Source organism: Ciconia boyciana, chromosome 26 (assembly GCF_034638445.1).
Source record: "Ciconia boyciana chromosome 26, ASM3463844v1, whole genome shotgun sequence".
In the NCBI taxonomy this organism is placed as follows: Eukaryota; Metazoa; Chordata; class Aves; order Ciconiiformes; family Ciconiidae; genus Ciconia; species Ciconia boyciana.
Window position 1 is genome coordinate 3,450,982 of NC_132959.1, and position 14,010 is coordinate 3,464,991.

General features: G+C 47.2%; 1 long non-coding RNA gene across 1 annotated transcript; it reads left to right on the forward strand.

Annotated features, from left to right (window-relative positions):
- Positions 1–2,195: 2,195 nt before the first annotated feature.
- LOC140644047 (uncharacterized) lies at positions 2,196–10,853 on the forward strand. The gene is made up of 4 exons (XR_012039726.1): positions 2,196–2,313; positions 3,333–3,463; positions 4,127–4,218; positions 10,696–10,853. It is a non-coding gene; the product is annotated as an uncharacterized lncRNA (long non-coding RNA).
- The last annotated feature ends 3,157 nt before the right edge of the window (positions 10,854–14,010 follow it).

Consider the following 14,010-nt stretch of genomic DNA (forward strand, 5'->3'; position numbering starts at 1 on the left):
GTGTAGCTGTCCAGAAAAGACTGGTTAATCTGTCTGGAAATAAAGATGTGGAGCACAGACAGTGCACCACGTCAGTGTGAAATTGGTGAGTGTGGCAGGTGCTGAGCTCCACGAAGGAGCCAGTGCAGCTGAGTGAGAGGTGTGCAGAGCAGAATGGACGGAGACTGCTCAGAGCAAACTGGCTGCAAAGTCACAGAATCACAGAATCACAGAATCGTATAGGTTGGAAAAGACCTTTAAGATCATCGAGTCCAACCGTAAACCTAACGCTACCAAGACCGCCACTAAACCATGTCCCTAAGCACCTCATCCAAATGTCTTTTAAATACTTCCAGGGATGGCGACTCAACCACTTCCCTGGGCAGCCTGTTCCAATGCTTGATAACCCTTTCAGTGAAGTAAAATTTCCTAATATCCAGTCTAAGCCTCCCCTGGCGCAACTTGAGGCCATTTCCTCTCGCCCTATCACTTGTTACCTGGGAGAAGAGACTGACCCCCACCTCTCTACAACCTCCTTTCAGGTAGTTGTAGAGAGCGATAAGGTCTCCCCTCAGCCTCCTTTTCTCCAGCCTAAACAACCCGAGTTCCCTCAGCTGCTTCTCATAAGACTTCTGCTCTAGACCCTTCACCAGCTTCGTTGCCCTTCTCTGGACGCACTCCAGCCCCTCAATGTCTCTCTTGTAGTGAGGGGCCCAAAACTGAACACAGTATTCGAGGTGCGGCCTCACCAGTGCCGAGTACAGGGGCATGATCACTGCCCTAGTCCTGCTGGCCACGCTATTTTTGATACAAGCCAGGATGCCATTGGCTTTCTTGGCCACCTGGGCACACTGCTGGCTCATATTCAGGTGGCTGTCAACCAACACGCCCAGGTCCTTTTCCACCGGGCAGCTTTCCAGCCACTCTTCCCCAAGCCTGTAGCGTTGCATGGGGTTGCTGTGGCCCAAGTGCAGGACCTTGCACTGAGCCTTGTTGAACCCCATACAATTGACCTCAGCCCATCGATCCAGCCTGCCCAGGTCCCTCTGCAGAGCCTTCCTACCATCAAGCAGATCAACACTCCTGCACAACTTGGTGTCGTCTGCAGACTTACTGAGGGTGCACTCCATCCCTTCGTCCAGATCATTGATAAAGATATTAAACAGAACTGGCCCCAACACAGAGCCCTGGGGAACACGGCTTGTGGCCAGCCGCCAACTGGAGTAAACTCCATTCACCACCACTCTTTGGGCCCGGCCATCCAGCCAGTTCTTTACCCAGTGAAGAGCACACCCGTCCAAGCCATGAGCAGCCAGTTTCTCCAGGAGAATGCTGTGGGAAACCGTGTCGAAGGCTTTACTGAAGTCTAGATAGACAACATCCGCAGCCTTTCCCTCCTCCACTAGGCGTGTCACCTTGTCGTAGAAAGAGATCAGGTTGGTCAAGCAGGACCTGCCTTTCCTGAACCCATGCTGGCTGGGCTTGATCCCTTGGTTATCCTGAAGTCCTGTCCCAGGAGGCAGGCTCAGGGCCTGGGAAGGAGTGGGGTCAGTGAGACAGACCCACCCAGGACACTGCAACCGCTGAGCACTTCACTGGCAGGAGGATACTCAGAAATGCTGCAAATTGAGAAAGAAGGCAGGAATGGTTCCTCCAATCTTAGCTGCAAGCATCAAGGAGTTTTGACGCATCAAGGAATTTTGACGCATTATCAAAGGAATCTGTTGTGCCTGGGAATGCAGCAGTGGTGTTTTGGGTGTGATCCTGCCTTGAAAGAAGTCTGGGATGGATGGTCATCCCTTATATGCTGTATTCAAGCCTAGAAAAACAAGGGAACAGACACAAATAGCAACACATAGGCCCAGTCTGGCCGCTGCGACAGAGGTTATACCCATATGGGGTTCTTCCTTCTCTGCAGGACCACGTGAGACTCTGCTGTGCCCCGGAGCTGGCTGGAGAGCGCTGACTCTCCTTGGAAAATGCAAATCACCGTCGTTGTTTCTGCGTCTTGTCAGGTTGTATAAAGATGCTTCAAGTTTATGCCAGGCCACCGTGTGAGTCGTTCTCAGTATCTGCTCTGCCCTCCCCACCACTGTTCCCCTTCTGCATCAGGGATGAACACAGGAGAGCGTTAGACCAAGAACAGACATGCTGAGTTTCCTTACTCATTTGATAACGCCTGTTAGTACACCTGTACTGATTGACATGAATTAGCTGTTAATCTTTCTTAGTTCTCCTGTATCAGCCCTCCCAGGACTTCTGGATACGGCCTCAGACGACAGGACTGTCTGCCTGCGCTGCACAGCTCCACTGGTACTCTGAGTGATGCTGAAGGTTTGTACCAGCAGCAGACGCTGATCGTCCAGGCACAGGTTATTGTTTATATCAGCTAAATTACCCAGTGACCCAGGCCTGCTTCCTGCTGCACTGCCCAGCAGTCCTGCCTATTTACCATTTAGCTCTGAAATTGCAATAACGAGATTACTTGATATAAAGCAAAGCTCCACCAGCTTTGCCACTCTGGCTCTCCTCCTCCTGTTCTGCACAGAGGGCTCTCTCCCAGGAGGAGTCAGCAGTGGATTTGCTGCTAGAGATTGCGCTCGCTCTGGCTTTGCCTATATCCTTCAAAGAGAATCACTGCGAGGAAGGAAGAGCTGTTAGTTTAATCAGACTGTTTATCCCTTCAAAGTGAGCAGTTCACTTGGAATAAGTAGGGGAGCTCAGTGGGCTCAGCTAACAGCAGCTTATCCCACCGATTTGTGCTTCCAGAGACGGCTTCTACCTTCTCCTGAAGGTGCAGGGGAAGTGGTGGGTGAGAGGTACGCTTGGTCCAGACATACAGAGCAGGGGTATAGCTGTTGTCAGTGCAAAAAATGCAGTTACAGAGGAGCATGGACCTGTGAGAGCATTTGTGAGAAATGTATTAATAGACTGCGCTAGGCAATGAGCATCTGTGGGATTGACAGCAATCAGGTTTTATGGATCAGGACTAGCGGGCCCTCGCAGGCAGGGGGCTGGGCACTGTAAGGGTTAGCAGTAGTGGGCAAGCTGGGTCTGGTGCCTCTCAGCTGAAAGCAGGTGGTTGTGGAGAAGGGTTGGTGGCTCCATCATGCACAAGGACATATACACTCAAATTTACTCTCCCAACAAGAGATTGTCTGTTCCTGCTTGGAAGCATGGTGCAAGTGGCACTTCTGATGGAGCAAGGAGAGCTTTTAAAGAAACTTCTGCTATGTTTAATTCCCAGACTGAGAAACAAATCCTCAAAGCAGGTGTGATGGCAAAATGGGGGGTTTTGCCCAATTTGTGGCAAAGTGAAGGCCTAACTTGTTGCAAATGTGATGCCTTCACAGGTGGATGTGTTCTTCTTCTGTTCAAACATTGGAGGATGGGGCTTCATTTTGGACATAAGACTGTCTGTGGAGGGGGTTGAGGCAGGAAGGGAGCAGCTATGAAGTAAACAGGACTGCATGTAAGAGTGTGGGTGAGTAATGTGTCCAGCCTCATTCACAGCAGCACTACTTCATCGTGCACCAGCAGAGCCCTGGTCACCCCCTCCCCAATTCCTGTCTGCATGAATCTGAGCAAAAAAACTTTTGGTGGATGGTGATTTGGCTGCAGCTGGATTTACACAGGGTTTTGGGAATGTGAAAAGGGACTGGCATGCCAACCCCACTCTGCCCTGAGTACTGCTGAGGAGTACAGAGAGAGCGGATATTGTTAGAGCAGAAGTGTGTAATAGAGCCTGTGCCTTCTTGTGCTGCTCTTTGAGCTATGGCCACAGAGAGTGGGGCACAGCTTTCTCTGGACAGGTCCTAATGCATGGATAAAAAAGGGTTTTAACTCTTACCTGCCCCCAGTTACTCAAGGCCCATGAGGGATGTTATTCTGTTGCATTAGAGCAGATGGACAGAGTAGCTAGGGACACATCCAGACAAGAGCTGCCACGTGGTAGAGGAGAAAAATGTGGAAATCTGATAATTGAGGATAAGGTTGGGGAAGGCAGTAGGACCTGCCTCAAGGGAGGCACTCGGTCAGCCTGTCTTCCTTGCCCTGTGGTGATGGAGTCAAGGTGCTGCAGTTAAATTGCTGATGCTGGCACTTGCACAGGATCTTGTGTATTAACTGCACTGTTGTTCTGTTGCAGATGTGTGAAAAATTACCCTGCTGAAACTACACTAACCGCAGCATGCAGTATGTATACTTGCAAGCACAGTATGCAAAGTCTGACCCTGCCAGGTAAGGATATGTGACCGTTCTCTCACACTTGCTTATGACTATTTAGTATCTGCACAGCAGCAGCACCAGTGAACCCCGTTTATATTATGCTGAGACTTTATTATATCAGGTGCTGCAAAAAGAAACAAAAATGCTCCTTTTCCCAAAAGCAGCACAGAGGCCAAGTGTGGGATTGGGGCTCTTGGCACCCGTAGTCTGTAACATCTTCTCTGCTTCTCTTTGGATTTCATGCAATTTGCACTATACAGATCATTAACACAAATGTGTTGATCAAATCTCTGTGACTAACTAGAAATTGAGATTTTATTCTTCCCTTCCCTCCAGTAAGAGGTAAGAGACCCCATGCCCAAAGCTTAATAGGGATCCAGATTGCACCTGTATAACCCTCAGTGAGCTCCTGAAGTGTGTGTGTGTGTTGATGATGAACTTCTCATTTATAAACCTCCTATTTACAAAGTAATTCTCAAGCACAGACACTTAGGCTGACCTGAGAAACCAGCACTGACGAATTCCTTTCAAGCCCATTATATTCTCACTAAATCTACTGCTTTTTCTGGCCTCTGCACTGGGAAAGAGCTCCATGTTAGAAAACATATCAATGGTATCCCGTTAAAAGGGATAACAGGTTCATTGCTTATTATCTGAGATTGTTTGCAGTTACTACCATCATTTTAACTTGAGGTCTGAGCTAGCAGCCAAGCTAGAGGGCAGGTATTTACTCCTGTTCCTGGTGCCACCACCTTCCTTGCTGAATGTCTTATTGCATGGTTGTGTAGGAGTTATGACAGAAATGAGGCATGTCCCACAGGAGGGTCAGCTGGTGAGTGTTGGGTGCAGCTCTTGGGGTAGACTCTGGAGGGGGAGAGCTTTGCCGGTGGCCATTGGATTTGTCATTCATCTGCCATCAACCAACAGCTTTTGAAGACCACAGCAGGAACCTGGGCAGGGGATGGTGTGGTAATCTAGCACCTGCTTGTGCTAGCAGTGATGCCCTTGTGTTTTCTTTGCTGTCCCTGGACTTGCTGAGAAGCCAGGACAGGGTCTCATCTGGCTAAGTGTTAGTCCCTTTGTTGACGTCTCCATGTGAATTACCCACTGCCTGCAATTGCAGGATCCTGGAGTTTCATCTGGCTGTATTTCCTGGCACCTTGACTTTCAGGAGAATAAATTTCCACCAGTGCCTGTAACTGCATTAATTACTGAGCATGTCTGGAGGAGCTTGTGTGAGCTGACCACTTCTTCCCTGAGGCCATCTGGGAACCAGAAAAAAGGCTGCCTGGAGTCCCTGTGCCTTGAAAAGCTGGATTCCCTAGGAGCATGCCTAATCACAGCAACAGGAAGCTGAGATAAATGTGTGCAATGTCCCAGAGCTTTGAATATCTGCCCAGGAAATGGGATACCTGCAGGCCTCTTTCTGCCTACAGGAGATATGAACATCCATCTGGTGCTGCATCATGCTGTGTGAACATACCTGCAGGTAACTGTGCAGCTTGTTCAATCCCTGCTGAAAACATGCCTGGCCCAGACACGGATGCCATTGCGCTGATGGGTAGTGTGCAGTGCTGCATGTTCCAGCATCAATCCAGCCCTGCGTACTGATGTATACAGGTGGAGCAACCCATGGCTGGCTCTGCTAGATGACACTGCAGGGCTGTTAGCGACTGTTTTTTCCTGTAAAACTCAGAGCCTGCAAGACAAGAGGTACCTGGTTGCACTGCTGGAAGCAGCAGCTGCATATCACATTCTCACAGGCCCCTGCAACTCACTGCTTGTGGAGCTGACACAAGAAGACACTTCAAAGCTACGCCGGTGCAGCTCCCAGTAAGCTGGTGTGGGATGTCTGTATGGGGTGAGGTGGAGTTTCCTTGCCCAGACAGAGATGTCCAGGGATGTGAGAGGTTCTGGAGTAGATAAGAAGTCACCCCAGGGATGGAAGTTGTGACACAGGATGTACTGCAGTCCCATGCCCTTTTGGAATGACAGCTGGAGGAAAAGCTGGGTCTCCAGGGCATCTCAAATGGCACCAGACGTCTGTGGGCAACTGAATCCATATTCTGGTTGCCAGAGCAGACACTGGCTTCACTTGAATCTCTCTCCAGACCTTGCCAACTAGAGCTCCAGGGCTTGGTTTGGTTACCTTAATACCAATCTCTAAGTACCATCTTAGATTCCCCAGGGTGCCCCACCTGGACATGAGCCTCCTATAGACCCTGTGTTTGATCTCTCGGCACTTGTGTGGATGTCTAGGATACCCCAAGGCATCCAAAGCAGCACTATGAATCAACACGTACGCAGCTGAATCCAGTTCCATTGACCGTGGTAGGAAGCTGTACGTCCTGCTCCCTTGTAGGTGCCCAAATTTGAGCTGAACCCCTCAATTGGCTCTCCCTGGCTGGATGTGATCTCTTTCTAAATGGAGTCTGAGGTGGCAGCTGAGATGGCGATGCTGGCACTGGGTATATCCATGATAAGGTGAGACAAATCTTGCAGATGGGATTTAGGATTGCATCTGTTTTAATTGTTCACATCCGTCCGAGAGCTGTGTTTTGCAGGATGCTTTGGAGACCTCCTGGTGGTGGCACATTTTCAGTGCAGGCTGAGGCCTGTGGGTTGTGATGCTTTCAGTCCATTTTGTAGGGGCGATGTTGATTTTACCATTTGAGTTTCACGGTCATAAAGTCATATGGGACCAAATGAAATGCTCTTCACATTTAATTATCATTAAATTATTAATTTACCTTTATCACCCAGAATCATCATTCCATCAAGATAACAGGTTATGCTGATAAAGTCTATTTTCTGTGAACTCCCGTAGAACAGGCAGCTATTCCCTGTCCGACTGGCAGGCCTGTAATTACCCAAGTCTTCTCATTTACCTTTCTAAATATTGGCACAGAATTACCTTTTTTTCCCATCTGCTGGACCTCCTGGCTCTGTTCTCACTTCCTCACTTCCACCCATAGATCTGCCTTGGCCTACTCTCATACTAGCAGACCCAGGCAGTCTGCACAGGTTTTTGCCTTCGGTCAGGACAGGAGCTCTCAGTTATCTCCAAGATTTCTTCCTGTAAGAGAGTCACATTTCTGCCCATCCTGAAAGGTGGGAAGCCGACCCCGGGTTTGTTCTTCCTTTCCTGTGAAGCAGGGTGTGACCTCCTTACTGAAAGCAATATTTGCAAGGAAATCTGCGTCACTAGATCAGTCTAAAGGGAACTTGCAATAGTTTTGTGGCATCTTTTGTGGAGGAGAAAACAGGTCTTTGGTCTCACAATGATCTTGTGAAGACTGAGAAGTTTTCCAACCCTCCACACAGGCAGAATGTGGTGTCCATCCATGCTGATGATGTGATGCTCCCTGGCTTGTGCTCACATCAGTCCTTCTGGCAAGCCTACCTCAGTTTCTCTTGTGCATCGTGCATGGCCACTCCTCATGTTTTGGTCTGGTCAGCTCCTTGGCTGTTTTCTCCGCTGTAATCTTCTTGGGAAGCAATAAGCCTGGAGTCTGGAACTTGTGAATCCAGCTGAGAGTCTCAGGCTCTCTTGGATCAAATTTTTCTCCCTGCAAGCTTAGTAAACCCTTTGCTAGGATTAATAGGCAAACCCAGGTCTGCGCCCAAGTCCCAGCCCACGTGTATCTTTGGCTGCTGACTCTTCTCACCTCACTTATCCTGTGAGTGATCCTCTCACCTGCCTCTTTCCCAAGTAGCTCCATAGAGATCTGCTGCTGAATGGAGACCCTCTCTGTGCCTGCCACTGCTGGACATGCAACCAAGGAATTAGAGCAGCACAAATGGCAAGTTTAACCAACTCATTACCCTTCAGTATACAGTAAATAAAATAATTGGCTTTAGACCCCTCTCAAAACCTCTGCTGTCTTCCCAATGGAAGGGTCACAGCGTTTAAACGCTGTGCGCACAAGCATTAAGGTAGCACTGGGGAATTGGAAACCACAAATACTTTGTCCTCGGGCAAACATGATAAATGTGTATTTACATAAAAATGGAATCGGGAAAAGCTAACGAGTGTTAAATACCAACTCTGGAGGCTCTGATATGAAGGGAAGCACAGAGTATCAGGAACAGATGGATTTGAAAGCTTGCAGAAAGACTCGTCAGAGCAGTTCCAGCTGCCTGAACTCATATATAAGGCAAAAAGGAAAAGGTGGCCAGAAAACATCACCAGCCTTGAGACATGGGCAGTTGTGGTGTTGGCAGGGATTTTACCTGATATGCTTTTGCAGTGTCCTAGAAGGTATTAGTAGCTATTTGACTAACGGGGTCCAGGTGATAGTGGATATTTGGATTTACAAAAAGTGTGGGGAAAGCCCTTCTATGACAGCTCTAAAGGAAATTTAGCTGTCACAGATTAAGGGATAGTACTTGCAGGAACTAACAGCATGTTAAAGGATGGGGACCAAAGACTAGAATAAGTATTTGGTTTTCATGGGGAAGGGGAATTGAGTGTTGAGTGGTGTGAAGATCTGTGCTGGAGCTGGCAGTGCTCAACATATTCACAAGAAAAGGAGATAATTGTGAGTGGCAGTATTTTTCATTGGTGCAGTATTGTTTAGGATAGTCAAATCTAAAGCTGTCTGTGCAGCCCTGCACCAGCTCCTGTGTCCTTGGGCTGCGTCCTAACTCTAAAAGAGATCCTGCAGGCCTTATGGCTGTTTGTTGTTCTTGGCCTCACTTGATGCCCTGGCATCCAGCGCCCCAAATTTAGCATCACAGGACAAAAAGTCACTGCAAGGAGATCTGTAAGGAGACAAGGGCCTGTAGGAAACTGAGTCCTCACCACGTGTATCGGGCTCTGCCAGGTCTCCTCATGTTTGCGCTGGAGAAAATTTGCCAGGGCCAATATTCAACAATAGCTGCAGAATTGGCTTGGGGTGTCTTTAAAGACACCGATATGCACCGGATGCTCAATTTAAATAAAATAATCGTTAAGGCTATTTAAATTTGTGCTGAGGGTAGGATTCAGCACCTGGGGCCACTGGTCTGTCAACAGACCCAGAGCTGGCCCTGTAGTCTTGGATAGGCCTCCTGCACTGCCACCATAACCATAAATGCTTACAATTCTCTCTCTCTAGGGCACAGAGTCACTTTTTTTGTATTGCATTTCATATTTAATACACCCTAAAGGCTAACAAGTATGTCAGCACCTTAGTACTACAATGAACTCTAGGACCAAATGTGATGCATAGATACCACGAATGATACTTGGACTGCATCCCAGTCCCCCTGCACCTTTTCCCTCTGTGTTTTAGGGAATTCATTCCCAGGATCTTAAAGATGAAGGATTCCTCTTCTTTTGTGCCTCTTGCAATATCACAGAAAGTCTTTGAAATAGGTTGCAGGTTTAATGCTTAGGAGGAATGCTTAATTTGGGCTCCCTACAATATCCTTGATCAGATAAATGATGAAGTGCTGCAGCAAGAAGGGACACAAATGCTTGATCAAAAGTTTGAGAAAGCTAAAAAAAAAAAATAATTCCTCAAAACAGCAAAATAGACAAATTTGAGCAAAAAAAAAAAAAGTCAAGAAACCAAACAAGAGGGTCCCATTCAGTGACATATGAATTTGCCAAAACTGCAATAAATAGACAGGCAGAGCTGAAGTGTGAAGTGTGGAGGTGTACTCCCGCTTGTAATTATAGAGAAACAAACACACTTTGTCATCGTTGTGGGAGAAAGCATCCTTATGAAATGCCTAGCATCCACCTTGTTGCTGAGATTAATACGCTGGATATTTACATGTTAATGCAACACATCTTTGCTCAGACCATCATAATGCCATTAAAAATAAGTAAATGCATTCAAAGGATTGTTCAAAGGAAAATTACTAGTAGTGGATAAAAAGAAGCCCTGAAAAAAGATACCCAGGAAAAATGGAGAAGGCAAGATGTGATGGGCACAAGCTGCATTAAGGGAAGGGTGGACCAGAAATAGGAAAAAATATTCCTATGCAGGGGAGCAGTCAAGGGCCCAGGACAAGATCATTCCTCCCAGATGTTTGTTCAACCCCATCTTATAGGCAGGTTTATACACTCCAACGTGGCATGGTTGTATTGGTATAGTATCCACCTTCGTCCATATTATTTTAGAGCTGTTATCAAGCTATTTGTTCCCTAATCTGTTTCTGAAATGAGCTGTTTTTATGTAGGCTCTGGGCATGTGTCCTGCCTAAATTGCAGCCTGTTTTTTTTCAGACTATTTCTCCCAATTTGTCAAGGTTATTTTGAATTCTAATCCTGGCTTCTAAGTTGATCCACCTGCAGATTTAATAAGAAAAGTCTTTATGCCATCATGAAAGTCCAGTATGGAACACTGAGTAATGCTAGGCCTCGGCCAGATTTCCTCTTGATATATTTTCCCATTTTGAGCTAAAAATGTCTCCCAAGTAGATTTTTTTAGTAGTAGATGGTTTTGCACTTGTTTTGGAGAAGCTTAACTTAGATGACTTTCTCTACCTCATCTATAGGAATGTCATACCAAGATGGTGTCAAAAGCTGTGTGGAAATCCCTGTACATGGCATCTTCTCTGGGATGTCAGGAGGATTCTTGGAGAAAACTGCTGAATGCTCTGGACCTGCAAGTCTAGAAGCCCTCCGTGATGAAAGTCGTCAAGCCCAGCTAATACAAAAATTAACTTCCTAATCTGTTATCTCCTTCCTTTGTATCACTGAAGATTTCACACTTCTGCCACTGGAACAAACCGCAGTAGTTCCCTTTTGAGTAAAGGCTGTAGCAAAAAGAGCCTCGTGCTTGTGACTGTCGGCTCTCAACAGCATTTCTGCATGGTGAAGTGCTGGACCACCCCTTGCCATCGCCCTCTGCATACTGCCAGTGCCTTACAGAGTGGTCGTGGGTGCCTCTTGGGTCCTCTGAGGTTGTGTCTTGCTTGGAGCCCGGACCCTCTGACTATGTGCTTAATTCCCTGTGCTGTTCTTACCTGTCCATCCCAAGTAACCGGAAGTATTTTTCCTTTCTTTTCACTTCTGTCCTATGCTTGATGTCAATGCAAAGTTTCTAGTTTTGAGAAGCTGGTCTCTGACTAAATTCCTCCTGCTGCTTCCTCATCAGAATAGTTTCAGTTGTTGTTTCTCTAAGTAACCATGAGTTCTCTTTAGCATCTGCATAGATTTCCCTTCCATGGGCTCTTCCTCACCAGTTTTACCAGTTTGAAGCAGCTGGGTGTTTTTTTCTTGTTTTTCTTCCCTTTTGGCCAGAATCAAATCTAGAAAAACTTCAGCTTTAGGGTTTTTGTTTGTCTGTTTTACCTTTTGGATAAGAGCCGTTCTGCCAATGCAGTCATAAAACTTGCCAAGCAATCAGTGATTTACAGGATCCCTGTCAAGCAATTCTGAGTAGCTAAAATCCCTTGCTACCACCAAATGCTGTTTTTTGGATGATGTGAACCACTTGTTAAAATGGCTGGTCTGTTTTCTCTTCCTAGCTGAATTTCTGTATGCCTCTGCTCTGGTAGCACCAGCTTTTCCTTCTTTAATTCTTGTTCAGAGACTATTTCCTCCTGCAGTCTCGTACTCAGTGGATGTACCTGTGCTCTTGAGATCCTCCTTTTTCTCCTTGTTTGCCTTTCCTGAACAAGCTATACAGTTGGATATTAATATTCCAGACATAACTTATCCCAACAAGCCTGTTATGCCAATTAAATCAGAATTTTGCTTTGTATGAAGAATTTGAGCTCCTCCCGTTTGTTCTAATGTTTGTATACACAGATTTCGAAGACATTAAATGTGTTGTCCACTATTGTCCTTGTCCTCTTATGAACTATAAACGGTTCAAAAGCCATCCTGAAATCAGTATGGTTTCTTGCTTGTCAAAAGGTTGTTTCGGAACATTACTTCTCTGGTGGTTAGAATCCTATTAATTTTCAGCCTATGTTCGTGGCAAATTTATATTTATTTATTCTTGTGCCAATTTGTGCTTTGGATTAAATAGGTCTTCTCCCTCCATGGTGTTTACTTCCCTGTCATATTTATAGCAAGCGTTTCTGCCTCTCCTTAGCCTTCGCTTTCTTGCGTTGAAAAAACTGACTTCTGTCATTTCTGATGGACTCCCATTTTTGAGCAGAAATCCTTAGGATCAGCGCCTAAGCATGCGCCTGTCCTTTGCTAAATTGCGTTGGAGTGATGTTACTCCAGATGTCAAGATCAGGCAGCCCTTCTTGTGCAATAACCTTACTCCCCTTTGTATTGATGATGCTTCAACTTTAGGCCAGCTACAAATTTCATGGTAATTCCTGCTGGAATTGCTCAATGAAATATTAACTCCTAGATGGCTGTTCGTTAGCTGATCCATTGCCTGCTGGTAGAAATTAGTATCAGGCTCTGGACACCTCGAGGCAGGGGGTCCTTGGTGTAACATCAGCAGGTGAGCAAGGGCTCCAGGAGATGGGATCGTGCTCAGTGCTCTCTGCTGTGAAAAGGGGCACTGCTGGACGCTGCACTGGGCTGTAGGCTGGGGACGGGATGTAGGTAGCGTGCTCATTTGCAGCTCCCTGGAGCAGGAGCTCAGCTGGGCTTGGTCTGTTCCTGAGACAATGGGTTGAGGTGGCAGAAACCAAGCAGTAATTCCAGAAGAGGATCCTTTTAAATAAGGTAATTTTAGCTTAAACTGTAAAACTCGGCAGATGCTGAAGACGAGAAGTCTGGCTTGTCCAAACACAAGTGTTTACTGCTGTCATCCCAGGGCTGCTCTAACAACCAGGAGGAGCATTAGAAATTAACAGGCTGAAACTGTGTCAGAAGCTAGGCAAAGCGGATTAGTGCGGCAAGGAATGGGCAGGCTGCTGTCCTGTCCCGGCGGAGCACACCTCTGACGGCGCAGACTGGTCCTGCTGATGTGACGGGCGTGATGGGCATGCCAGGGTTGGGCTGCACTGCAGCATCGCTCCCTGTCCTCCCCTCTCCAGCCCCTCTGACGTGGCTGGCCCCACACACTGTGCCCACTGCCGTGGGCTGCGCTTGGGATGTGGAACACGTGGTCTTGGGCCCCTTCCTCCAGCGGTGGGTCTCGAGTGCCCCAGGGCATCTCGAGTGGCCCTGGGTGCTGATATTTAGGCACTGCAGCCACCCAGAAGATCTGACCCATGACTGGTCAGCTTTGGGTTAAGCCGCCTGTGTGTAGGTGTGCAGGGATAGGCATCTCCGTGGGTGCTGATTGTGATGTTTTGACTTCTTTTACAGTTGCTGGAGACTGAAAAGTGTTTCAGCTTGCTCTGGGCACCTCTTATTTGACAGGCGAATTGCTCTGGTTCAAATAAATGTGAAGGCAGAACTGGCCAGAGCTTTGTGGTGATCCGTCTTGATCTCTTGCAGCCAGCTTTAACTAAAGAAACCAAGAGGCTTTTAAACTCAAACAAGCCAGGTTTTATTGTAATATGAGCTTAAAATACTTAACAGAGATATCTCAAAGAGACAGATCAGATTGAATAGGACTAAAAAGGGTTAATTTAACTCTCCCCTGCCCACTTGCAGAAGAGAGTATTGCCTCCAGGCTTGTCTTTAGTCGTCTGACTTTCTGAGGTGCAGAAAACTCTGCACGGTCTCCTTTGAGTCCAGGGACATTTCTCCCTCTTCCAATAGTGTCTGCTCTCTGCGTGCTCTCATGGTGCAGATGTCCTAGCACCTCCTGCCACATCTGCTGAGGCTAGCCAGCTCTGAATTCCCTGTGTTAGTGTGGACAGAACTTCAATGAAGATTTGTCTGTGAGGATGGTGGGGAAGGACGCTTCGTCCCTGCAGCATACTCACAATTGGCGACACATGGTCTGC